Below are 26,995 nucleotides of genomic sequence, written 5' to 3' on the forward strand. Positions count from 1 at the left end.
TCTTCCTGAACATGGATATCTGTTTCCTTCCCCAGGTTAGGAAAATTTTCAGCTATTATCTCTTGAAATAAGTTTTCTGCTCTTCTCTCTCTCTCTTCTCCTTCAGGTACCCTTATAATACAAGTGTTTGTTTGTTTGTTTGTTTGTTTGTTTGTTTGTTTGATGTTGCCCAAGGAATCCCTTAACCTATCCTCATTTTTTTACCATTTTTCTTTTTTTTTTTTGATGTTTATTTATTTTTGAAAGAGAGAGAGAGAGCGAGTGGGGAAGGCAGAGAAAGAGAGGGAGACACAGAATCCAAAGAAGGTCCAAGCTCTGAGCTGTCAGCACAGAGCCCAGTGCAGAGCTTAAACTCAAGGACTGTGAGATCATGACCTGAGCCAAAGTCGGACACTTAACCAACTGACCCAGGTGCCCATACCTTTTTTTCTTTTTGCTGTTCAATTTGGGTGCTTTTCACACCCTGTCTTCCAGATAGCTTCCAGATTGATCCACTCTTCTGCATCCTCTACTCTTGACTCCCTCTAGTATATATTTCATATCAGTTATTGTATCCGTCAACTCTGATTGATTATTTTTTATATTTTCTATCCCTTTGTTGAAGTTCTAACTGAGTTTATCCATTCTTCTCTCCAGTCCAATGAGCATCTTTATGACCATTACTCTTTATTAAGTAGATTTCTGAGATGTTTATTAGATAGATTGGTTATCTTATTTCATTTAGTTCCTTTTCCAAGGTTTTGTCTTGTTCTTTTGTTTGGAGCATATTTTTCTGTCTCATTTTGCTTGACTTTCTGTGCTTGTCTCTATGAATTAGGTGGAACAGCTACTCCTCCTAAACTTGAATGAATGGTCTTATCTGGCCATCCCCTATGTAGACTATGTGTGCCTGGTGACTTTGGCTAACTGGCTTGAGTTGTGGCTGCATGGGCTGGGAATATCAGAGCACTCCATGATAGGGCTTCCCTGGTGGGATGGCCAGAATTGAAGCATACATGGGTTGACATGGTCCTAAAACTCTCCACACAGAAGGCACCCACCCTGGCAAGACAGCTAAAGCTGAAATGGGTACAAGTCAGTGTGCCCCAGGTTGCTCCACACAGGTGCACCCTGGCAGGGAAGCTAGAACCAAGGCAAATGGGCAAGGAGGTATTGGGATATTCCATGCAGAGACGCCCTGGTGAGTCATTTGGAGCCAAATTGGTATGGGCCTGACGTGTTCCAGGGTATTTTGCTCTTGTGTTACCTTGACATGTTGACTAGAGCTATAATGAGAGCTCACCAGGGGTATCTCAGTGTGTGCTGCACTGAGGCCACTTTGGTGGGATGGCTTGTGCTGGTGTGGGCTAGGGACTTGGGGCTCAGTGAGGCAGTGAGCCAACTCGTGTGCCCAGACTATGCTCTCATCCACACTGTCAAGGTGGAAGGGAATCATAAACCATCATGCTCACCACCTCCTCCAACGTTTGGCAGGAAAGGTTCTAATGGTAGAAACTTTATATTCAATCTTCTCTCTTAAGCTGTGGCTTTTTTCTGTGCTCCAAGGATGACTAATCTTCTCACAGCCCCTCAGTACTATCCCTCTGTACTGCAGTTTGCAGAATTGGGTGTAGAGGTTCCCTTTGTTACCCTCCCTCTCTCTCTCTCTTGCCATTTTCTATATGGCCTCTCTATCTTTCGTTGTGAGAAGTTGTTCAGTCAGCCCTCAGTTCTTCTTCAGACAGTGGAGGGGATAAGTTCAGGGTCTTTCTACATTGCCATCTGGGACACTCTCCTATCTGGCATCTTTTAAATACACCATAGTTGAAATTTAAATGCCAAATTGTCTACGTATCACATACTGCCAAACATGCCTTAAGCAGACAAGAACTATGCTATTTATAATCTACGGGACACCATGAAAAACCTCATTTTCCTAAGTACAAAGTGGAGAAGGTAGGATGAAAGAGAATATTTCACTTAATTTATAAGCTTTAAAATATTAAAAAGAAAGCACTCCAAACCAAGAATTTGTGAGCAAGTTGATCATTTGTTTATTCTTTTAGGGGATACAAAAGCAAAATATTTAAGGAACATGGAATTTTGCCCTACTGTGAATATTAGATATTTTGCAGGAACAAACCATTTTCCCAGAGTAGAAGATATTTCAAAGGCTGTAACTAAATGTCTAAGAGGAGTAGGGAAGAAGAAACACTCTATAAAGGAAAAGAGATGTGGTGAAGAAAGAAAAGTGGGGAGAAAGCAGATTAAACTGTCTGTTTCATAATTTTGCCCATAATTTTGGTTTGATGTAGGAGCTATAAGAATTCATCATGCAGACATCCTATTAGTGAAATTGATCCACAGCGCCAGCTGCTATTCTATGAAATCCTTCTGAGTCCTTGCCCCAAGTCTATACTCCCGCAGTCAGCTATCTCCCATAGACCATGTGCAGTAGGACTACTCAGGCAGATGAGTTCCTGGATCCTGGGAGATAATAAGACTCCTTTATTGTCCCACTTGGGCTCAAGGCCTTGATGAACCTTCCTCAGACTGCACAGCAATCTAGGATGCTTCTGCTGACCTTTCTTCTCTCTTTCACCTAAAGTCAGGTTTGCCTCATATTTTTTTAATAGTTATTCTTTTTTATTATTATTTTTATTCTTTATTTTTGAGAGAGAGACAGCAAGACAGAGTGTGAGTGGGGGAGGGGGCAGAGAGAGAGGGAGGCACAGAATCTGAAGTGGGATCCAAGCTCTGAGCTGTCAGCACAGAGCCCGACACGGGGCTCTAACTCAAAAGCCGCAAGATCATGACCTGAGCCGAAGGCAGACGCTTAACCGACGGAGCCACCCAGGAGCCCCAGGTTTGCCTCATAATTAATGAGTCTCTCGGCCTCTTAGGACACCTTCTTTTATTTCTTTTCATAGCCATCTCCCCTAATAAAATTTTTGAATATTAAATTCCATCTTGCTTTCTGTCAGAAAAAAGTGCGCAGTGACCTGGAAGCCTGAAAGGATTTCTGTGTTTCCTATAAGTTCTATTTTACCTCATATATACATCCTCCAGAGGTTCTCTCCATTTTTCTCCAGAAAAACTTCATGGGCTTTTAAAAATTTCTCTTGGTGAATTTTCCCACTTTGTGAACTACTCACACCTACTTGGAAGACCATTTTTGAGAATACTTTGAAAAAAAAATTTTTAACCAGAATGAGGCAGTTTTTCCAGAGAGATAGTTTATACTCATCAAATAAATACTCATCAAATGTTGGAAGCCAGGTCTTGGTTTGGAGTTCCTTATTTTTAATATTTTAAAGCTTATAAATCAAGTGAAACACTCTCTTTCATCCTAGCTTCCACACTTCACACTTAGGAAAATGAGGTTTTTCATGGTGTTCTGAGGTTATAAATAGCATAGTTCTTGTCTATTTAAAGCATATTTGGCAGTATAAGATATCTAGACAATTTGGCATTTAAATTTCAACTATGGTGCATTTAAAATATGCAGTATGACATAAGCCATAAGCTGGGCTTCTAAACTTTGGCTTTTTTATTACTGATATTTAAAATAATGTATCAAGAGGTTAATATCCCATTGAAATTGTCTCTGTGTCTCTTTTACACACAATTGGTTTGACTGTTATGACTGTCAAAATAAATTAGAAAAGAATTGAGCCAATGGTGCCTTTAGACACAGTTTTAAATATCTCTACGATAGATGAAAAATGAAAAGGTTAAACTAGAAAACTTCTAAGGTTTCTTCCAGCTTTAATAACATAGGATTCTATAATTCTATGGTTTAATGCAGTCAGATATGTTTAGAGTTCTCCCTCTCTGACCATAAGTTCCTTTTACATTATGTTCCTTTACGTAAGTTTAGAGAATTTCCTTCTCTAAACACTTTCAGTGACCATGACAATTTCAAATCTAATATGTGGGCATTGCTGGGCCTCTTCTGTAACTAGCATCAATCAGATGATCAAGAACCATAGCATTGTCTCTGAGAAGGCACAGATCTCTCTTTCCTCATTCTCCTTTCTGTTACTGCTTTGGGGGAATAATGATGGGGAAATTATTCTAAAAACTTCCAACTTTAGCATTTTAGCATACTCTAATATCAATCCAACACAACCTTACCCAAAGATCATACTTTATACAACCAAAAGTTACTTCAGAAAATGTCTTCTGAAGTGTCTAAACCATTCAACAGGGCCAATTAGCCATGCTTAGCCATCAAAATCCCTCAAAGCCACAAATGCACAACTAAATTCAAACATGAATCTGAATGATGAGAGAGTAAAGAACCATGGTTTGAGTAGGAGAAGCCAGCTCCCTCCCTTTCCAATAAAAAATAAATGAAACCAATTCAATATTTGCTATTACTCAAAAAAAAAACTATGAATAATATCATCACCTTTCTTGTTGCATTTTATATTTTAGTATCACTTAAATTATACATATTTTATATGCATAAGTATATGCACACATGCATATGTATATATAAGCTTTGATGTATCTACTCTATAAATGTTGTTATTCCTTCCCTATATTTCTCTTAGGTCCTTAAGTCCCATAACCAAAAAATAAATAAAACTTTAAGAAATTGTCTTGCCATGAGATTTTTAGAAACCTAACCCTCACAAATGAAATGGGATTTTTGAAATATCTGTAAATGCAGAAAAGAGATTCTTTTCTTCTTTTCAAAGTCCTCAAATTATCTTCAAAGTTACTGTTTTTTCAACTCTACACACATAGTTGTTTTATAAAAATTAAATTAAAACAAACCACTGCTAACTATCCTCTCAATAAAAAATGCAACTTAAAATTTTATTTGATAGTTAGATGTTAATAGCCCAAATGTTCTATACTATGTAACATTTTTCATGTCAGATTGACTAGCAATGTTAACAGCATCTTGTTGTTCTTGGTCCCACAAGCAATACAGCTGTTCCTTATCTTAATCATATGCGTGTCCAAACTCATCAAGCAACGGTTTTTATTTGTTTATAAATGTCGTCACCTGTGGACAGTTAGCTTCGTTAATTAGAGCACAGCACTAATGAAACCAAGATTAAGAATCCCTTCTTTTATGATCATTAGCAAGATATCTTCTCTTAGTACTAAGACTTAAGACTCCATCTAAAATTACAGCCACAGTCTCAAACTTATGCAGTGGGGCAAAATAAGGAATAGGTAAACACCTTAACATTTTGAGTATTGCCTTCATTTAAATAAATATTTTAATTTTAACTATGAACTATTTCATACATATGGAATAGTACAGATAATAATACAGTGGACCCTTGAAACTTGTGGGAGTTAAAAGTGCCAACCCTCACACAGTCAAAAACCCATATATGACTTTTTTTTTTTAATATGGAACACTTCAAGAATTTGTGTGTCACCCTTGTGCAGGGGCCGTGCTAATCTTCTCTGCATCGTTCTCATTTTGGTATGTGTGCTGCCGAAGCAAGCACTCCACGTGTAACTTTTGATTCCCCAAAAACTTAATGATTTTAGCCTAATCCTGACCAGAAATCTCAGCAATAGTTGACTAACACATATTTTGCATGTTATATGTCTTATACACTGTATTCTTACAATAAAGTAAGCTAAAGAAAAGAAAATGTTACTAGGATAACCATAAGGAAGAGAAAATACACTTACATTCTGTACTGTGTTTATTGAAATAGTCCGCATAAAGGTGGGCCTGCACAGTTCAAAACTACATTGTTCAAGTCTCAACCATATAACAAAATATGAAGCACCCTTCCCCCAATTTAACAAATGTTGATATTTGGCAAAATCTGCCTCAGATATTTATAAAACAAAATGTAGCAGATACAAATAAATAAAGATATGAATAAAGTGTTAGAGATACCATTCCTTACCTCCCTAAGAGAATCACAGAATGCTGACATGAACTCTTCCACTACATTTTTTAAATTGTTAATATTCTAATACATTCTTCTTAATTTATCCATTCCCTTATTCTTGCACAATTATGATCCTTTCAATTTTTGTTAGTACAACAAGGCTGCAATGATAGTTTTGAGAATGCCTTTTCATTTGAGAGTTCAACCACAATATATAACTTAAAAGTAGAAATGTAATCTTGTAGTGTGTATACATTCTCAAGTCCATAGACATTGATTATTAAATTACTTTCCAAAGTACATTCACCAGACACAGACACCGCAGTACATTGAGCTCCATAGAGACAGTGACAGGGCAAGTGAGAACCAGACAGGCACTGGGCGACTTAGTGCCTGGCTGAGGAAAATAATTAAACATGGGCAGAGGAGATCCTAAGAAGCCAAGATACAAAATGTCATCATATGCGTTCTGTATGCAAACTTGATGAGAGGAACACGAGAAGAAGCATCCAGATGCTTCAGCCAACTTCTCAGTTTTCTAAGTGCTCAAAGAGATGGAAGACCATGTTCCAAAGAGAAAGGAAAATTTGAAGACGTGGCAAAAGCAAACAGGGCCCATTATGGAAAAGAAATGAAAACTCATGTCCCCCCTAAAGAGGAAACAAAAAAGAAGATCAAGGATCCCGATGCACCCAAGGGGATTCCTTCAACCTTTTTCTTGTTTTGTTTTGAGTATCGCCCAAAACTCAAAGGACAGCATCCTGACCTATCTGTTGGCAACATTGCAAAGAGACTGGGAGAGATATGGAGTAACTCTCCTGCAGATGACAAGTGGTTTTATGAAAAGGCTGCTAAGCTGAAGGAAAAACATGAAAAGGATATTGTTGTATATCAAACTAAAAAGGAAAGCCTGATGTGGCAAAAAAGGAAGTCATCAAGGCTGGGAAAAGCAAGAAAAAAATAGAAGAGGAGAAAGACAAGGAGGATGAAGAGTATGAAGAGGAGGAGGAGGATGAAGAAGATGAATATGAAGATTATGATGAATAAATTGGTTCTATTAGTTTTTTTCCTTGTCTATAAAGCATCTAACCCTCCCCCATATGCAACTCACTCCCCTTAAAGAAAAAAATTGAAATGTAAAAATAAAACAAAACAAAACAAAACAAAGCAGAGGCACCAATGTATCCTAAGACCAGCAGTTTTTGAAAGTTCTTATGTTCTGATATTATTGCAAAACACATCATATGATCAGTTTTTAAGTTTTAGCAATCTACTTGTTAATGAAATGTTGCCCCATTTTGTTTTAAATTTCATTACCCATAACTATCAGTGAGAATTTACAACTGTTTATTTATTGGTCTTAAAATTTTCTTCTATTAATTGACTCTTCATATCTTTTGTCATTCTTTATTGAAATATTTCCCTTTTATTGCTTTTAAAGTTTTATTTAATACATATATTTATTAATACTTTATTGGTTGCTTGGATTACAAATATTTTCACCCAGTATGGGGTTTATCTTTTCATTTTATGGCCTTTTATGTACAGATCTTTTTTTGTTTTAAATAGCTCAAGTTAATAATCTTTTTAAGCTTTGTGCTTCTCAAGTCTTGTGTAAGAGCTCTTTTCTTAACTTCCAACATCATAGTTGTTTTCATTACTTTTTTATATTTTTCAGTTTGTCTTTATGTTATTAATCCATTTAGGATGAATTTTTGTGTATGGTGGGAGGTAGGCCTACAACTACAGGTAGGCCTGTATGACTAGTCCATTGCCTCACCATCATCTTATCTTTCACCATTGACCAGAAAGCCACTACTCTCATAGGTTAATTTTTCATATACACACCTGGCTGTTTCTAGGCTCCCTGTTCTGTTTACACGGATGTATTTGTGTATCCTTCTGCTAATACAACACATTTTAATTACTGTATCTTTATAACAACTCTTTTATTTTTTTTAATGTTTATTTATTTCTGAGAGACAGACACAGAGTATGAGTTGGGGAGGGGCAGAGAGAGAGAGAGAAACAGAATCCAAAACAGGCGCTAGGCTCTGAGCTGTCAGCACAGAGCCCGATGCAGGGCTCGAACCCATGAACCTGAGATCATGACCTGAGCCGAAGTTGGATGTTTAACCCAACTTGGGTTATGGAGCCAACCAGGTGCCCCTATAACAACTCTTAATAATGATAGAGTAAGTTCATTCTCTTTAATCTTCTTCAAGTGTTTTCCTTTAGTTATTCGTGGCCCCTTATTCATCCACATAAATTTTTGAAACAGCTTGACAGGTTCTGAAAAAACTTAAGATTTAGACTGAACTAGCTTTGCTTTTATAAATTATTTTGGGGCGAATCAAAATTTTAAAATACTGAGACTTCCTGCCCAAAAACATGGCTTTATTCTCCATTTATTTAGGTCTTTGTATATATTCTTCAATAATGTTTTATAAATTTTTCTATAAAAGTCATATGTATATTATGTTAAATTTAATCTCGCATATTTTATAGTTCTGTGACTAAAAGAATAGGACATTTTAAAATTACATTTCTAATCTATTGTATCTGATGGTACTCAAGTGCCATTAATTTTAATGTACAGTTTTGTAAGCATTTTCCTTGATGAATTCTGATTACTTCTACTAGATTCTCTTAAATTTCATATGTATATAATTATATCATCTGTGACAATGGCAATTTGGTTTCTTATTCTTCTATTCCCCATACCTCTTATTTGTTTTCCATGTCATATTGAGCTAGCTAGGACATCCAGTACAATGCTAAATCCAAGTGGTGACAGCAGGCATCTTAAATTATTTCTGACTTTAAGAGAATGCTTCTAATTAATTCACCATTAAATGTGAAGTTCACATTAAGTTTTATGTAGACATCCTTTTTTTATTCACAGTTTTTTTTTAAGATTTGTTAACTTAAGATGAGCATATTTTTCTCTGTCAATATGTTAACATGGTTAATTACAGATTTTATAAAGTTAAACCGTCTCTGTCATCCTAGAATAAACCCTACTGGTATTTATTAAATACCAGTCTGAGATTCACACCTCAGCCTTGGAGAAGGTGATTAGAGCCTGCTGGGTGTCAGGGATTTCTGGGATAACATGGGCTAGAGCTCTTTCATAGAAAGCTGTCCACTGAGATGCCAGTAACATTTGCTGGGATACCATAGGCCAAAGCTCGTCTAATGGAAGCTGCCTGCTGGAATATGGGCAGGTCAGAGATGGCATATAGAAAACTGCCCACTGCAGTGCCAGAGAAACTCACTGGAGGGTGACCTCCACTGGGTTTCCCACATACCACCGATAGCTGGGCCTTAGGAGGAAAGAAAAGACCCAAAAACTGGGAAGAAAAGCTTCATCCTCTACTATGCATTGCAGGACCCTTCTAGCACACTCTATTAACAAACCTACCATTGCATCAGTTGGCAAAGGGTCCAGTTCAATTATCAAAAGCCAGGACAACAAGAGATAGATTTGGATCTGAGAATCAGTAAGTTCACAATTTGCTGTCTTAGTCAAGTTCATTAACTCCTAATTTAATATAAACCCCATAACAGTTCTATGCAATCAGTACTATCCCCATTGTACAGGACAGGACACTGAGGTTTACAGAGGTAAGGTAAATGTCTACAGCCATCCATCTAGAAAGTAGCCAAAATAAGACTGAACTCTGATAATTTGATTCCAGAACACTCTCTTAACCCACTGTACTCTCTGCCTCCTGATTCACCTGAGTAACACCAGTTAGAAAACTGATAACAGCCATCCTGGCCTGGGCTGAAAAGGCAGCCATGAGAATGTTGGTGACAATGACTAGGAGAGACATTTCAGAATAAGATTTAACACTTCTGAGACCAACAAAATACAATAGTTACTCCAGGATACTCTCAGCCTCAAATGTTCAATCCTATGACCCATAAGGACATTTGCATTTTACATATTAAGTTCAGAAAATAAGGCCCTTATAAATCTAAGGTATACATAAATGACCAAAAATAAATCCTGAGAGTAGCACAGAACAAACTCTAGTATTCATTTAATATGAATTTTATTTAATATGATTTTACATAAAATTTATAACCAATAATTATGTTTATATGGAGTAATTACACAAATACAGGCACACACATATACACCCTCCAGCATGATATTCTTAGGTCTGAGTTTGTTTTTACATATACCATAAATATTCTTAAATTAATTGAAAACAGAACTTCATATAAATGTGGATTCCTGTTCAAATTGTTCTTTGCTTAGCTTTTCTCAGCCTTTTTTGGCTTTTAGTGTCAAAAGATCAATATATAGTAATAAAAGCATTTGAGAGGATGTCTAATTGGAGTTTGTTTATACTTTAGACATCCTCTCAATCACTTCTATTATTGTATATTGATCTTTTGGCAGTAAAAGAAAGAACTCAAGACATCACCTCTCCCAAGGTATCCACATCCTAATCCCCATAATTTGTGAGTATATTACATGGCAAAGGAGAATTAAGGTTCCAGATGGGATTAAGATTGCCAATCAACTACCGTGAGATGGGGAGATTATTCTGGATTATTCAGGTGAGCTCAATGTAATTACAAGGGTTCTTATAAGTAAAAGAGAGATGCAGGAGAGCCAGAGAGTGCTACAATGTGAGAAAGACAAATTCTCCCCTGGAACCTCTAAACAGAAACACAGCCTGGCATACACCTTGATTTTAGCCTGAGACTCACTTTAAATTTCTGACTTGCTCCTCTGTAAATAATAAATTTGCATTATTGTAGCTACTAACTTTGTAGTCATTTGTGATAGCAACCATAGGAAACTAACACATCCTGCCCCATCTTCTGAACCAGAGGATATTTTGGATTTAAGATTCCCCAAATCCCTGTTCAAATAATAATCATAGAAATGTATTAATCAATCTTACTTATTTGGCACACATCTACAGCTTGTTCACATTCTAAGGCCTCGTCTTTGAAATTTGTCTTGTCTGTGTACAAACTATTCCCCACATCTAAACCCTGCAGCTTCACATTCAGAACTGCTATTTTAAGATAGTAATTTTTCATTTACTCATTCCGTTAGTCAGTCAACAAGCATTTATACCTCTAGCTGGACCTCAGACACCAGTATATAACTCATGCCCAACATATGTTTCAACTTAATATTTCCAAAACCGAATTCCTGATTTTCCTACCCAATCTACAACTTGCAGTCTTCAATTCAGTTGATGCAAAGTCCATTCTTCTACTTGCGCAGGCCAACATGCTTGGAGTCACCCTTGACTCTTTCCTCCCTTCCCAATTCCCATCCAATCCATCAGCATATGGTGCCTGATGTATATTCAAAATGTGGACACTACTCAACCACCTTCATGATCACCACCCATTCAAGCTGCTATTTTCCCCTGCCTTAAAACCTTTCGCTGGTCTTCGGCTTTAACCCCTTCAGTCTATTTCCAATGCAACAGCTGGATCAATCACACTTAAAACATAATTCTGATCCCTTCTTTCCTCTGCTCAACAGTTCCCATATTTTCCCATCTCACTTGGAGTATCTAGTGAGTGCTCCTTACTCTGCTGTCCACTATCATTTCTATGATGCTTTGCAGTACTCACTCAACTCTAGGAACACCAGTCTCCTCCTTGTTCCTGGAACAAGTCAAACACACTCCTGCCGCAGGGACATCGTTTGCTGCTCCCTCTACATGACTCATTCCCTCAATGAGGCCTTTCTTGTCCACTTTATATAAAAAGTCAACCCATCACACCCAACCCTTGTCCTCCTGCTACTTGATATGTAACTTAACCTGTTTGATTTTTCTCCATAGTACTCATCACTATCTGATAGATTATATATTTGCTTGTTGGTTTGTTGTCCATTTCTTCTCAACCCCACTAAAATGTGAGCTGCATGGAAGTTGAAACTATTTTTTGTTCACTATTTTACCTTCAATACCTAGAATTGTACCTGCCATGTAATAGGCATATATACAAATATTTTTTAAGTAAATGAATCAATCAATCAGTATTGAGCTTCTGTTATGTAAATAACTGTTCCAGGCCCTAGGGATACAAAGACAAATGAAACACAATATTTGATATTGGAGAATTCGTAGGCTAGAGCAACACTGTTCAATAAAACTTTCTGTGATGATGGAAATATTCTCTATCTGCATTGTTCAATATGATAGCCACTAGAAAATGTAGCTACTGAGCACTTGAAATGTGACTACTGTGACTGAGGAAATAAATTTTTATTTTATTTTACTTTAATTACTTTTAAATTTAAATTTAAAAGGCCATATGTGGCTAGTAGCTACAACGCAGGCTTAAAAGAGATAGATACTTAACTTCTAATACTGGTGTCACAGTAGAGATATGCAATAAAATGCTTTGGGAATCCAGAGAAGAGAGACACCAATCCTGCCTGACTTTAGTTCCTCCCAATAGACCTTCCAAGAGCACTCCATGCTTTTCCCTCACATTATTTTGTATTGATGTAATTACTATTTACTTATAATTATTTACTTGATGTCAACCTTCCTTACTAAGGTATGAGAGCTGGAGCTGTGACCATCCTTAGCTACTGACAGAATGCTTTGCACATAGTAGGGAAACAATAAATACTGGTTTGACTGACAAGCAAGATAGTTACAGGACTCTTCTCAAGGAGGTAACATTTGTGGTAACAGTAAATAACTGTTCCAGGCCCTAGGGATACAAAGACAAATGAAACACAATATTTGATATTGGAGAATTCGTAGGCTAGAGCAACACTGTTCAATAAAACTTTCTGTGATGATGGAAATATTCTCTATCTGCATTGTTCAATATGATAGCCACTAGAAAATGTGGAATGGTAGTCAGGGAAAACAATATGTGCAAAGGCCAGTAAGCATGGGAGCATGTTTATTAGTGGTACAGGGAGTTCAGTATAGTTATAATGCATTTATAAAGACAGATGTACTTGCTTCTTACTGCTTGAAAGTTCAAGTTAATAATTTTGTGAGTAAGAAAATCCAAAATCCAGTATGAAATTAAGAGTTGGACAATTTTTTAGTGAATTGTTATGAAGTAGACTTAGACTTTTTTCAAATCTTTAGCCCATATCAGCCCTGTTATAAGTGTAGACTAAAATTTCCCTAACTTTTTCCTGATCTAGAATATTATATATTTCAGCTTATGGGGACCTTAGAGATTATTTAACTGAAGCCTTCTTTGGTCAAATGAGGAAATTAAGACTCAGAACACACAGTTAATTAATGCAGAAGTGGGACCATAATCCAGATGTTTTAGCTTGCAGTCTAGAGTCATTACCAACACACAGCAATTACACAACCACATTTCATCTGCTTACTCTGACACAAAGCAAGATACTGGTCCCACAATACGTCCATTAATAACCTCTGATCACCTTTTAAAACATACAAGGAGAAGACTCGGTCATAAATTCTCTACGTATGAGAAGAACCATTAAGGCTGCCCAATACAAACAAACAACAATTTTAAGCCTCAAGAAATAGTAACAAACTTCAAAAGAGTTATTTTAGTAGTACAGTGTGGAATGATTTACTATTTCCACAAGCACAACAGGGTGAAAGTTCCATGCGGTATATCAAAATGTCAATTTCACTACAAATCTGGCTTCCCATCCTGATTCAACCACTCTCTGTCTGGGTTACCTAGAGCAACTTGTTCAACCTCTCTAAACCCCCCATTTCTTAATTTATAAAATGTGCGTATTTGATCTCCAAGGTATTTTTGGATTTTATGCTTTTCTTGTGATTTTGCTGAGTTGGAAAGAGAGAAAAAGCCACAGAACAAATTCCCACTTGGACAGAGGTTTATTTATGCTGCTTGTCTGCAGTCAAACTGACAATCTTAACAATATTTGATACCATTGATATTTCACTGCCCATCTATAAATCCATCAGACTATACATAAATCACATGACCCAAAACTGGAACCAGTATTATATCCTTTTCTGTATTCTGCATTTAATGTGCAATCCAGAAATACTGTTGACTCTGTTGTCCCAGCATCTTACCCACTTGGTACTAGCACTCCAAGACTCAAGATTCATTCTGAAAGTTTTCAGGAAGTCTTCCTTTGCAAGCTACCACCAATTTTTTACATTAAAATTATACTGACTTCCCCAGGTATAGGTGGGATAGAGGCAATACTTTGTCCATCTTTGTATTTTTTGAGAGAGAGAGAGAGAGAGAGAGTGTGTGTGTCTGTGTGTGTGTGGTGGGAGTGGGGGAGGGGCAGAAAGAGGGAGAGAGAGAGAGGGAGAGAGAATTCCAAGCAGGGTCCACGTTGTCAGCACAAAGCCCGATGCAGAGCTATAGTTCATAAATGGTGAGATCATGACCTGCCCCGAAATCAAGAGCTGGATGCTTTACTGACTGAGCCAAACACATGCTCCTATCCATCTTTGTGTTATCTTCCTTTAAAATCACTGAAGGTCCTGGAAAACAACAAGGTTTAATTTATAACAAACAAGAAAAAATAGAAATAGTTTATTGCTATTGTCTTACTACATGATATGCATATATGTGGGCCCCCGAATAGAATCACAATGGTTTACCTTTCCACCACTGAAATAGAAAATTTATGTATTTTTCTTTCCATTTCCATCTTTCATGCACAAATACAGGAAAAATTTTTCCTTTGACAAATTTTTTTTAACATACATGATGCTGATCCCTACTTTCTTGAGCTGTCTTAGATACATACCTAAGCATTCACAGTACGTCTCTTAGAATATGAGAATAATCTCCCACAAGCACAATTAAGAACAGATGGTTAAAAACTTTAAGGTAGTATTTGCATAAAAAGATCATCTTGCTTTCACACTGTAGAGTTCTATATTACTTTTAATTGTTTTCCCTGAAAAAAAGTACACCCTTCCTTAACCAAAAGATAACAAGAAAATTTGGCTTACTTTTTTTTAACTGAAAAGGAAACAATTCATAGCAAAGGCACTATGCCGAAGAAAATAATACATAAAGGAATATGTTACACTGTGAATAAAGGTGTCACATCAGCTCAAATGTATGAGAAACTTACACTAAATCTAATAGACTTTAGCCACCTCATTTTTCCAGAACCCAGAACAAACCTGAAGTAATCCAAAAGCCCCTGCACCAATATCATGTACATATTCAAAAAACAAACAAATGAACAAAACAAAAACAAAAACAAAAATTACCCCAATGCAAAGTTCATTGACTTATTGTTTTCTATAAATTATGGTAAATCAAGTTTGCTAGTTTGGTTATCTTACATTCCCACTGCACTTTTGCCCAGTTCTGATTTACAGATGGAAAATTGGATAACAGATTAGCAGCTTGTGAACAAGGTGATGGAAACAGTTAGGGATAAACTATTAAAAGCAGACATAAACACTGAAGGAAGAGTTCATCGTCAACTGGAAAAGCTCAACAATCTTGTCATTACAAAAGTGATTAATAAAAAGAAAAGTAAAAAAAGAAAAATGCCACTTCAGAAGAGACAGCCCTAGATGGTCTGTTTTGTTCCACACAGAAATCTGCCACCCAGATTAATCACAGTTGATTAGACTACAGCTGATCATGTAATATAAAGGCAGCCAAAAGTCAGCTGAACAGTGAGCTTCAAGACAACATGGTAAGAAAAAACTTTGCCAGAAACAAAGAAAGGTCCAATAAGATTCTTAAAACAAACAAAATTCCAATCAGATTCCATTTTTAATAATTTGATTTGAGTTAATGGGAGAAAAATTAGGCTATTAGCCATAGGAAATGAAGCTTGAAAATGCTCTAAGATCCATGAACAACTAAAAGCAAATTGGAGTCATAAAAAAAATCAAAGATATAAGGAAGCACAAAACAAGAGTGAGCAAAATCTGTGATATTGACAAAATGGATAAATGTGCAAAGCAACAATTTATTAGATAAGAAGAAATGAGACATAGATTAAACAAGAGGAGATATATGGAGATTCTACTATCCGAATCCCCCGAACTACCTTAGATCTATTTCTAATCTTGTGCTGTTTCTCCTATTCTTGGATTTCTGTGTGACTCTATCTCTTTTATTTATTCTTCAAAAGGTCCCTAATCAAAGCTAACCTGGAAATGTCTTTATTCCTTGAAAACCAAAATGCCTAACATGTCCTTTGTCCACAAACTCTGGGAGCAGTATCATTTTCTCACTCATTTGTTAAAAGTTCTTTACGTATCAACTCTATACATCTATAATATATGTTTATCATTTGACTTTTAACATAATAGTAGGCAGCATCCAGCTATTGAGCAGTTACTATGTTCCATGCACTGTAAAACCCACTTTACAGGAATTATTTCACTGAGTCTTCAAAGTAACCATATAATGAAAAAATTTGACACTGAGAGTTTAACAAATTGGCTTAAAATCATTTAGCTAATAAAAGAAAGATGAGTGTAAATAAAATCCAGATAAGTGTCACCATTCCTATTATTATTATCATTATTATTAATTTTGGTGAAATACACATAACATAAAATTTACCATCTTAACCATTTTTAAGTGTACAATTTCGGTGACCTTAAGTACACTCACACTGTTGTACAACCATCAGCACCATCCATCTCCAGAAGACTTTCACCTTACAAAACTGAAATTCTGTGCCCATTAAACAATAACTCCCAATTCCCCTCATCCTCATCCAGCCCCTGGCAACTACCATTCTAATTTCTGTCACCATGAATTTGGATATCTCATAATATATAGAGTATTGTGCTTTTGTGATTGGCTTATTTCACCCACATACATGTCCTCAATGTCCATCCATATTGTAGCATGTGTCAGAACTTCCTTCTATTTTAAGGTAACTAATATTCCAAAGTATACACCACACTTTGTTTATTCATCTGTCAATGGATACTTCGATTCCATCACCCCCTTGGATATTGTGAATAATGCTGCTATGTATACAAATATCTTTTCAAGTCCTTGTTTACAATTCTTTTGACTATATGCCAGAAGTAAAATTGCTGGATCACATGATAATTCTATTTTTATTTTTTAAGTTTATTTTCTTTATTTTTGACAGAGAGAGAGCACAAGAGGGGCAGAGAGAATCCCAAGCAGCCTCCATGCTGTCAGCGCAGGGCCTGATATGGGGCTTGTACCCAGGATACATAAGATCATGACTTAAGCTTAAATCAAGAGTTAGATGCCTAAATCATTGAGCCACCCAGGCACCCTGGTAATTCGATACTGAATTTTGGGAGAACTGCTGTGCTGTTTTTCATAGCAGCAGCAACATTTTACACTTCCACCAATAGTGGACAAAGTTTCCAGTTTCTCCACATCCTCACCAACATTTGTTATTTTCTGTTCTTTTTGTTATAAGAGCCATCAATTTTTCTTTTAATTTATGTGTTTGGAGTGTGTTTAAAATTCAGAAGTTTTAGGGGCACCTGGATAGCTTGGTCGGTTAACTGTCTGACTTCAGCTCAGGCCATAATCTCACGATTTGTGGGTTTGAGCCCCACGTTGGGCTGTCTGCTGACAGTACAGAGCCTGCTGGGGATTCTCTCTCTCTCTCTCTCTCTCTCTCTCTCTCTCTGCCCCTCCCAGCTTGTGCTCTCACAAAAATAAACATTTAAAAAAATTAATCAGTTTAAAATTTTTCCTGTAGATAAATTATCAATCTTTAAGGCTTTAATATCTTCAAAATTTTTCACCATCCCAAAATTATATACACATTAAATTCTACTACATTTTCTAGGACTTCTTTAATCTATTTAGGATCAATCATATGAAGAAGAAGCTAAACATTAATTCTTTGGTCTCAATAATTAGATAATTGTCCCAATGTCATTTTTAATAGTCTATTCTTACTCAATTGGTTTGAAATTCTGTATTTATTATATGTTGAATGATTATATAAAGAAATAAATTTCTTAAGTACATACTGTTTCTATACTATAAAAATAATGTTGGGGCGCCTGGGTGGCTCAGTCGGTTAAGCATACGACTTCGGCTCAGGTCACGATCTCACGGTCCGTGAGTTCGAGCCCCGCGTCGGGCTCTGGGCTGATGGCTCAGAGCCTGGAGCCTGCTTCTGATTCTGTATCTCCCTCTCTCTCTCTGCCCCTCCCCTGTTCATGCTCTGTCTCTCTCTGTCTCAAAAATAAATAAACGTTAAAAAAATTTTTTTTTAAAATAATAATAATGTTGATTACTGTAGCTTTATAATGCAGTAAAGTACCTGGTAGGACCAGTCTCTCTTCACTACTCTTGTTTATCTAAAATATTTTAGGTTTTTCTCAGAGAGCCTGGGTGGCTCAGTCCGTTGAGCACCTGACTTCAGCTCAGGTCATGATCTCGCAGTCTGTGAGTTCAAGCCCCACATCAGCCTCTGTGCTGACAGCTCAGAGCCTGGAGCCTCCTTCAGATTCTGTGTCTCCTTTCTCTGCCCCCACCCCTACACTCTCTGTCTGTCTATCTCTCTCTCTCTCAAAAACAAATAAACATTAAAAAAAAATTTTGATTTGTTTAGGGGGGAGCCAAGATAGGGGAACAGCATGAAACTTTTTCGTGTGTCTTGCGTCCATGAAATATAGCCAGACCAACACTAAACCATCCTGCACACCTAGAAAACTGATTTGAGGATTAACAAACAATCTGCACAACCTGAACCACAGAATTCAGCAGGTATGTGGCGTGGAGAGGTGAACTTGGGGAGCAAGAAGCTAGAGCGGGTAGGGAGCCACTTTTGCAGGCGAGGAGAGGATGGAGACTGAGGGTGGTGGGGAGAATATGGGAAAAGCACCCCTCCCCAAAAGCAGCTGCAGAGAAAGTGGAAAATTAGAAACAGCTGCAGGGACTAAACTAAAAAGGGAGAAAGGATAAAGGAGAGAGTTTAAATTCCATTAAGACTGTAAAAAGGGGGGGGGGCGCCTGGGTGGCTCAGTCAGTTAAGCATCCAACTTCAGCTCAGGTCATGATCTCACGGTTCGTGAGTTCAAGCCCCGCATCGGGCTCTATGCTGACAGCTCAGAGCCTGGAGCCTGTTTCAGACTCTGTGCCTCCCTCTCTCTCTCTGACCCTCCCCCGTTCATGCTCTGTCTCTCTCTGTCTCAAAAATAAATAAACGTTAAAAAAAAATTTAAAAAAAAAAAGACTGTAAACAGGGAGCACAGAGTCTGCAACACCACAGCTTGATACCTGGCGGTGCTCTGGTGGGAAGGGTGAATCCCTGGAAATAGAGTGGGGTCCAGGAGGTTCTCAGGCCACATGGGGGGAAACGGTTTCCACTGCTGGAAGGACATTTGGTAGAGGCTGTGAGGCCACCAGGGCCCAGCAGACCACAGAGACTGGCCACATTCGCTGGTGCTGGAACAACGTTGTTAAGGGTTGTGATGTGTGTTGTGGTTTTCCATAATTCCTGAAACCCTGCTGCTACATTATCTCATGATCTTTTTTGGGGGCAGGCTGGCTCCTGGCCACAGTCTCGGGGCACCGACAGCAGCAGGGTCCATCAAGAGTTCCTGGGTGCAGCCAACATTCTGCCATTGCTCATTAAGCCATTGCTCGGTGAGATCCTCCCACAGAGGGGCTGAATGGGTCAAAGCCGCAGTCCTTCAGAAGTAAGGGGCCAGGGAAAACAGCCGCATCTGAGACAAAACTCAGGAGAGAGGTACTGCCTGGGGCTTGGTCACGGACAGTGAAGAAGCGGGGAGTGGACAAAAGCTGAAGACAAAGGACAGTTGTGGGATTGCTGATCGGGGAGAAAAGAGTTCTGATACAAGAGACTGGGTAGCTGGGTGACGCCATTTTCACCACCCTCACACATGTGCATATGCACCTATGAGCGCCAAAACAATCCAGTAGGCTAGCAGCACTGACAAGTGGAGAACAGAGCCATTACACCAAGCCCTGCCCAACTGGGCCGACCTCACTCTTCAAGAACACAAGTCTCACTGCCTGCTTACTTTATGGACTATAAAGCGCTTCATGGTCTGACTTCTAGGGGAAAGCAAAGTAATTTCAGTCATATTTCAGTCTGTTAGCGGGTCCATCTATTCAATTTTCTTTCTTTTTTTTCTCTTTTTCACTTTTCTTTTTCTTGAATACAGAATGAGAAAAAATTCATTTTTATTTTCAATTTTTATTAAAAATATTTTTCTTTCATTTTTTTACTATATTTTTTACTTTTGTGTAAATTTTTTCAAATTCTATTTTACTTCCATCATTTTATTTTAGTCTACTTCAGTGTATTCACTTTTTCAAAGTTTTAAATGATTTCCTTTTTTTCTTTTTCTTTTTTCTCTTTTTCATTTCTTTTTCTTGAATACAGAAAGAGAAAAAATACATTTTTATTTTTAATTTTTATTAAAAACATTTTTCATCAATTTTTTCCACTATATTCTCTACTTTTGTGTAAATTTTTTCAAATTCTATTTTACTTCCATCATTTCATTTTAGTCTATTTGAGTGTATTCATTTTTTCAAATTATCAAATGATTTCCTTTTCTTTCCCCCTTTTTTCTCTAATATATCAAACCACTTTCAACACCCAGACTAAAACATACCTAGGATCTAGCATCATTTATTCGATTTTAGTGTGTGTGTGTGTTTAATTTTTTAATTTTAATACTTTTTATTTTAATTTTTTTATAATTTTAATTTTTCTACCTCATTAATTCCCTTTCTCCCTTCAACATAATGAAACAAAGGAATTCACCCCAAAAGAAAGAGCATGAAGAAATGACAGCCAGGGATTTAACCAACACAGATACAAGCAAGATGTCTGAACCAGAATTTAGAATCATGATAATAAGAATACTAGCTGGAATTGAATATAGACTAGAATCCCTTTCTGAGGAGATAAAAGAAGTAAAAACTAGTCAGGATGAAATAAAAAGTGCTATAATTAAGCTGCAATCATGGATGGATGCTGTGGTGGCAAGGGTGGATGAGGCAGAACAGAGAATCAGCAATATAGACAACAAACTTATGGAGAATAATGAAGCAGGAAAAAAAGGGAGATTAGACAAAAGAGCATGATTAAGAATCAGTGATTCATTAAAAAGGAAAAACATCAGAATCATAGGGGTCCCAGAAGAGGAAGAGAGAGAAATAGGGGTAGAAGGTCTATGTGAGCAAATCATAGCAGAAAATATTCCTAACCTGGGGAAAGACACAGACATCAAAATCCTGGAAGCACAGAGGAGCCCTATTAGATTCAACAAAAACCGACCATCAAGAAGGCACAACATAGTCAATTTCACAAAATACTCGGGCAAGGAGAGAATCATTAAAGCAGCAAGGAAAAAAAGTCCCTAACCTACAAGGAAAGACAGATCAGGTTTGCAGCAGACCTATCCACAGAAACTTGGCAGGCCAGAAAGGAGTGGCAAGATATACAAATGTGCTGAATCAGAAAAATATGCAGCCAAGAATTCTTTATCTAGCAGGCTGTAATTCAAAATAGAAGGAGAGATAAAAAGTTTCCCAGACAAACAAAAATTAAAGAAGTTTGTGACCACTAAACCAGCCCTGCAAGAAATTTTAAAGGGGACTCTCTGAGGGGAGAAAAGATGCAAAAAAAAAAAAAAAATACCAAAAACAACAAAGATTAGAAAGGACCAGAGACCACCAGAAACTCCAACTCTACAAGCATCACAATGGCAATAGATTCATATCTTTTAGTACTCACTCTGAACGTCAATGCAATCAATGCTACAATTAAAAGACATAGGATAGCAGAATGGATAAGAAAACAAGATCCATCTATATGCTATTTACAAGAGACCCACGTCAGACCTAAAGACACCTTCAGATTGAAAGTAATGGGATGGAGAACCATCCATCAGGCTAAAACCAGAGTAGCCATACTTATAACAGACAATTTAGACTTTAAAATAAAGACTATATCAAGAGACGCAGAAGGGCATTATAGCATAATCAAGGGGTCTATCCACCAAGAAAACCTAAAAATTGTAAACATTTGTGTGCCAAATATGATAGCACACAAATATATACATCAATCACAAACATAAACTCATCGATAGTAATACCATAATAGTAGAAGACTTCAACACCCCACTCACAGTAATGGACAGATCATCTAATCAAAAAATCAACAAGGAAACAACCGCTTTGAATGACACACTGGACCAGATGGACTTAACAGATATATTCAGAACATTTCATCCTAATGCAGCAGAATATACATTCTTCTCCAGTGCACATAGAACGTTATCCAGAATAGACCATACACTGGACACAAATTAGCCCTCAGCAAGTACAAAAATATGGAGATCTTACCGTGCATATTTTCAGACCACAATACTATAAAACTAGAAATGTTTCTTGTAGTTACAAGAAAAAATTTGGAATGGTAACAACTACTTGGAGACTGAAGAACATCCTACTAAAGAATGAATGGGCTAACCAAGCAGTTAAAGAGGAAATTGAAAAGTATATGGAAATCAATGAAAATGATAACACCACAACCCCAAACCTCTGGGACGCAGCAAAGGTGGTCATAAGAGGAAAGTATATAGCAACCCAGGCCTTCCTAAAGAAGGAAGAAAGATCTCAGATACACAAACTAACCTCACACCTTAAGGATCTGGAAAAAGAACAGCAAATAAAACCCAAAATCAGCAGAAGACAGGAAATAATAAAGATTAGAGCAGAAATCAATGCTACCAAAACCAAAAAAAAAAAAAAAAAAAAAAAAAAACAGTAGAACAGATCAATGAAACCAGGAGCTGGTTCTTTGAAAGAATTAACAAAATTGATACACCACTAGGCAGTTTGATAAAAAAAAAAAAAAAAAAAAAAAAAAGGAAAGGACCCAAATAAATAAAATCAAGAATGAAAGAGGAGAGATCACAACCGGCACAGCAGATAAAAACAATAATGAGAGAATATTATGAGCAATTATATGCCAATAAAATGGGCAATCTGGAAGAAATGGACAAATTCCTAGAAACATATACACTACCAAAACTGAAACAGGAAAGAATAGAAAATTTGAACAGACCAATAACCAGTAAGGAAATCAAATTAGCAATCAAAAATATCCCAAAAAACAAGAGTCCAGGACCAGATGGCTTTCCAGGGGAATTCTACCAAACATTTAAGGAAGAGTTAACTCTTATTCTCTTGAGGCTGTTGCAAAAAATAGAAATGGAAGGAAAACTTTCTAACTCTTTCTATGAAGCCAGCATTACCTTGATTCCGAAACCAGACAGAGACCCCACTAAAAAGGAGAACTATAGACCAATTTCCCTGATGAACATGGATGCAAAAATACTCAACAGGATATTAGCCAACCGGATCCAACAATACATTAAAAAAATTATTCACCATGACAAAGTGGGATTTATATCTGGGATGCAGGGCTGGTTCAATATCTGCAAAACAATTAACATGATTCATCACATCAATAAAAGAAAGGACAAGAACCATATGATCCTCTCAACAGATGCAGAGAAAGCATTTGACAAAATACAGCATCCTTTCTTGGTAAAAACTCTCAAGAAAGTAAGGATATAAGGACCATACCTCGAGATCATAAAAGCCATATATGAACGACCCAACAATAATATCCTCAATGGGGAAAAACTGAGAGCTTTCCCCCTAAGGTCAGGAACAAGACAGGGATGTCTACTCTCACCACTGTTATTCAACATAGTATTGGAAGTCCTGGCCTCTGCAATCAGAAAACACAAAGAAATAAAAGGCATGCTAATTGGCCAGAGGAGGTCAAACTTGCACTCTTCACAGATGACATGATACTCTATATGGAAAACCCTAAAGATTCCACAAAAAAACTGCTAGAATTCATCCATGAATTCAGCAAAGTTGCAGGGTATAAAATCAACGCACAGAAATTGGTTGCATTCCTATACACCAACAATGAAGCGACAGAAAGAGAAATCAAGGAATCGATCCCATTTACAATTGCACAAAAAAACATAAAATACCTAGGAATAAATCTAACCAGACAGGTGAAAAATCTATATGCTGAAAACTATAGATAGCTTATGAAAGAAATTGAAGAAGACACAAAAAAATGGAAAAAGATTCCATGCTCCTGGATAGGAAGAACAAATATTGTTAAAATGTCAATACTACCCAAAGCAATCTACATATTTAACGCAATCCCTATCAAAATAACACCACCATTCTTCACAGAGCTAGAACAAATAATCCTAAAATTTGTATGGAACCAGAAAAGACCCCAAATAGCCAAAGCAATCTTGAAAAAGAAAACAAAAGCAGGAGGTATCACAATGCCAGACTTCAAGCTATACTACAAAGCTGTAATCATCACGACAGTATGGTACTGACAAAAAAAAACAGACACTCAGATCAATGGAACAGAAGAGAGAACCCAGAAATGGACTCACAAACGTGTGGCCAATTAATATTTGACAAAACAGGAAAGAATATCCAATGGAAGAAAGACAGTCTCTTCAGCAAATGGTGCTGGGAAAACTGGACAGCAACATGCAGAAAAATGAACCTGGACCACTTTCTTACACCATGTACAAAAATAAATTCAAAATGGATGAAAGTCCTAAATGTAAGATAGGAAGGCATCAAAATCCTCGAGGAGAAAGCAGGCAAAAACCTCTTTGATCTTGGCCGCAGCAACTTCTTACTCAACACGTCTCCAGAAGCAAGGGAAACAAAAGCAAAAATCAACTATTGGGACCTCATCAAAATAAAAAGCTTCTGCACAGCGAAGGAAACAATCAGCAAAACTCAAAGGCAACCGATGGTACGGAAAAAGATATTTGCAAACGACATATCAGATAAAGGGCTAGTATCCAAAGTCTATAAAGAACTTATCAAACTCAACACCCAAAAAACAAATAATCCAGTGAAGAAATGGGCAAAAGACATGAATAGACACTTCTCCAAGGAAGACATCCAGATGGCCAACCGACACATGAAAAAATGCTCAACTTTACTCATCATAAGGGAAATAAAAATAAAAACCACAGTGAGATACCACCTTATACCTGTCAGAATGGCTAACATTAACAATTCAGGCAACAACAGATGTTGGTGAGGATGCAGAGAAAGAGGATCTCTTTTGCATTGTTGGTGGGAATGCAAGCTGGTACAGCCACTCTGGAACACAGTATGGAGGTTCCTCAAAAAGCTAAAAAGAGAAATACCCTACAGCCCAGAAATTGCACTACTAGGTATTTATCCAAAGGATGCAGGTGTGCTATTTTGAAGTGACACATGCACCCCAATGTTTATAGCAGCACTATCAACAATAGCCAAAGTATGGAAAGAGTTCAAATGTCCATTGATGGATGAATGGATAAAGAAGATGTGGTATATATACATACAATGGAGTATTACTCGGCAGTTAAAAAGAATGAAATCTTGCCATGTGCAGCTACGTGGATGAAACTAGAGGGTATTATGCTAAGCGAAATTAGAGAAAAACAAATATCATATGACTTCACTCATATGAGGACTTTAAGATAAAAGACAGAAGAACATAAGAGAAGGGAAGTAAAAATAATAGAAAAACGGGGAGGGGGACAAAACAGGGGATACTTATAAACATGGAGAACAAACTGAGGGTTACAGGAGGGGTTGTGGGAGGGGGGATGGGATAAATGGGTAAGGGACACCAAGGAATCTACTCCTGAAATCATTGTTGCACTATATGCTAACTAATTCAGATGTAAATTTCAAAATAAAAAATAAAATTAAAAAAATGAAAAAATACCAGTCAGAGTGGTCAAAATGAACAAATCAGGAGACTATAGATGCTGGAGAGGATGTGGAGAAATGGGAACCCACTTGCACTGTTGGCGGGAATGCAAACTGGTGCAGCCACTCCGGAAAACAGTGTGGAGGTTCCTCAAAAAATTAAAAATAGACCTACCCTATGACCCAGCAGTAGCACTGCTAGGAATTTACCCAAGGGATACAGGAGTACTGATGCATAGGGGCACTTGTACCCCAATGTTTATAGCAGCACTCTCAACAATAGCCAAATTGTGGAAAGAGCCTAAATGTCCATCAACTGATGAATGGATAAAGAAATTGTGGTTTATATACACAATGGAGTACTACGTGGCAATGAGAAAGAATGAAATATGGCCCTTTGTAGCAACGTGGATGGAACTGGAGAGTGTTATGCTAAGTGAAATAAGCCATACAGAGAAAGACAGATACCATATGTTTTCACTCTTATGTGGATCCTGAGAAACTTAACAGAAACCCATGGGGGAGGGGAAGGGAAAAAAAAAAAAAAGAGGTTAGAGTGGGAGAGAGAGCCAAAGCATAAGAGACTCTTAAAAACTGAGAACAAACTGAGGGTTGATGGGGGGTGGGAGGGAGGGGAGGGTAGGTGATGGGCATTGAAGAGGGCATCTTTTGGGATGAGCACTGGATGTTGTATGGAAACTAATTTGACAAAAAATTTCATATATTAAATAAATAAATAAATAATAAAAAAATAAAAAGTAAAAATTAAAAAAAAAAAAACATAAGAAACTCTTAAATATGGAGAGCAAACAGAGGGCTACTGGGGTTCTGGGGGAGGGGGTGGGCTAAATGGGTAAGGGGCTTTAAGGAATCTACTCCTGACATCATTGTTGCACTATATGCTAACTAACTTGGATGCAAATTAAAACAAATTAAATACAAATGTAAATAAACAAATAAATAAATAAATAAATAAATAAATAAATAAAAGCATTACTATCTCAGGAAAAAATAAATAAAGAATCCTTTAGGCACAGAGATACATTGGTGGATATCGAGCCAAAATGCAATTAGCAGTTAGGGTAGTTAAAGCATCCTTTCTCAAGACTTGAGGTCTTAGAATCCTCCAAAAACTGTTGTACTTCCTTTCTCATCAAATCATCTGAAGTCATTATATTCTTCTGACTATGGTTTCTCTCCACTCTCCTTCCTACAACTAATTTTTTCTCCCAGGTTGATAGCTTTGATAGCCCTTCTTAATTTCAAAAAATGTCCCCCACCCATTTACTGCCCCTCTCTCCTGAATCATTTCCTGAAGATGGCTGAACTGTCACAGAATTTGCATTATAACATCCAATAAGATATACCTCGTTTGTCTCTTTGCCACAGGTCTAGCATTATCATTTGCA

General features: G+C 37.1%; 1 long non-coding RNA gene, 1 other non-coding gene and 1 pseudogene across 2 annotated transcripts in view; 1 reads left to right on the forward strand and 2 right to left on the reverse strand.

Moving 5' to 3' along the window:
- LOC109263422 (uncharacterized) overlaps positions 1 to 26,995 on the reverse strand; it is a 580,530-nt gene that overhangs the window by 465,223 nt on the left and 88,312 nt on the right. The gene's annotated exons all lie outside the window — the stretch shown is intronic.
- On the reverse strand, positions 5,350 to 5,456 carry LOC128777846 (U6 spliceosomal RNA). The gene has a single exon (XR_008423164.1). It is a non-coding gene; the product is annotated as a U6 spliceosomal RNA (small nuclear RNA).
- Positions 6,173 to 6,902, forward strand: LOC109263421 (high mobility group protein B1-like; annotated as a pseudogene).

This window comes from Panthera pardus, unplaced genomic scaffold, assembly GCF_024362965.1.
Source record: "Panthera pardus isolate Hobbes unplaced genomic scaffold, ASM2436296v1 HiC_scaffold_17, whole genome shotgun sequence".
Classification (NCBI taxonomy): domain Eukaryota; kingdom Metazoa; phylum Chordata; class Mammalia; order Carnivora; family Felidae; genus Panthera; species Panthera pardus.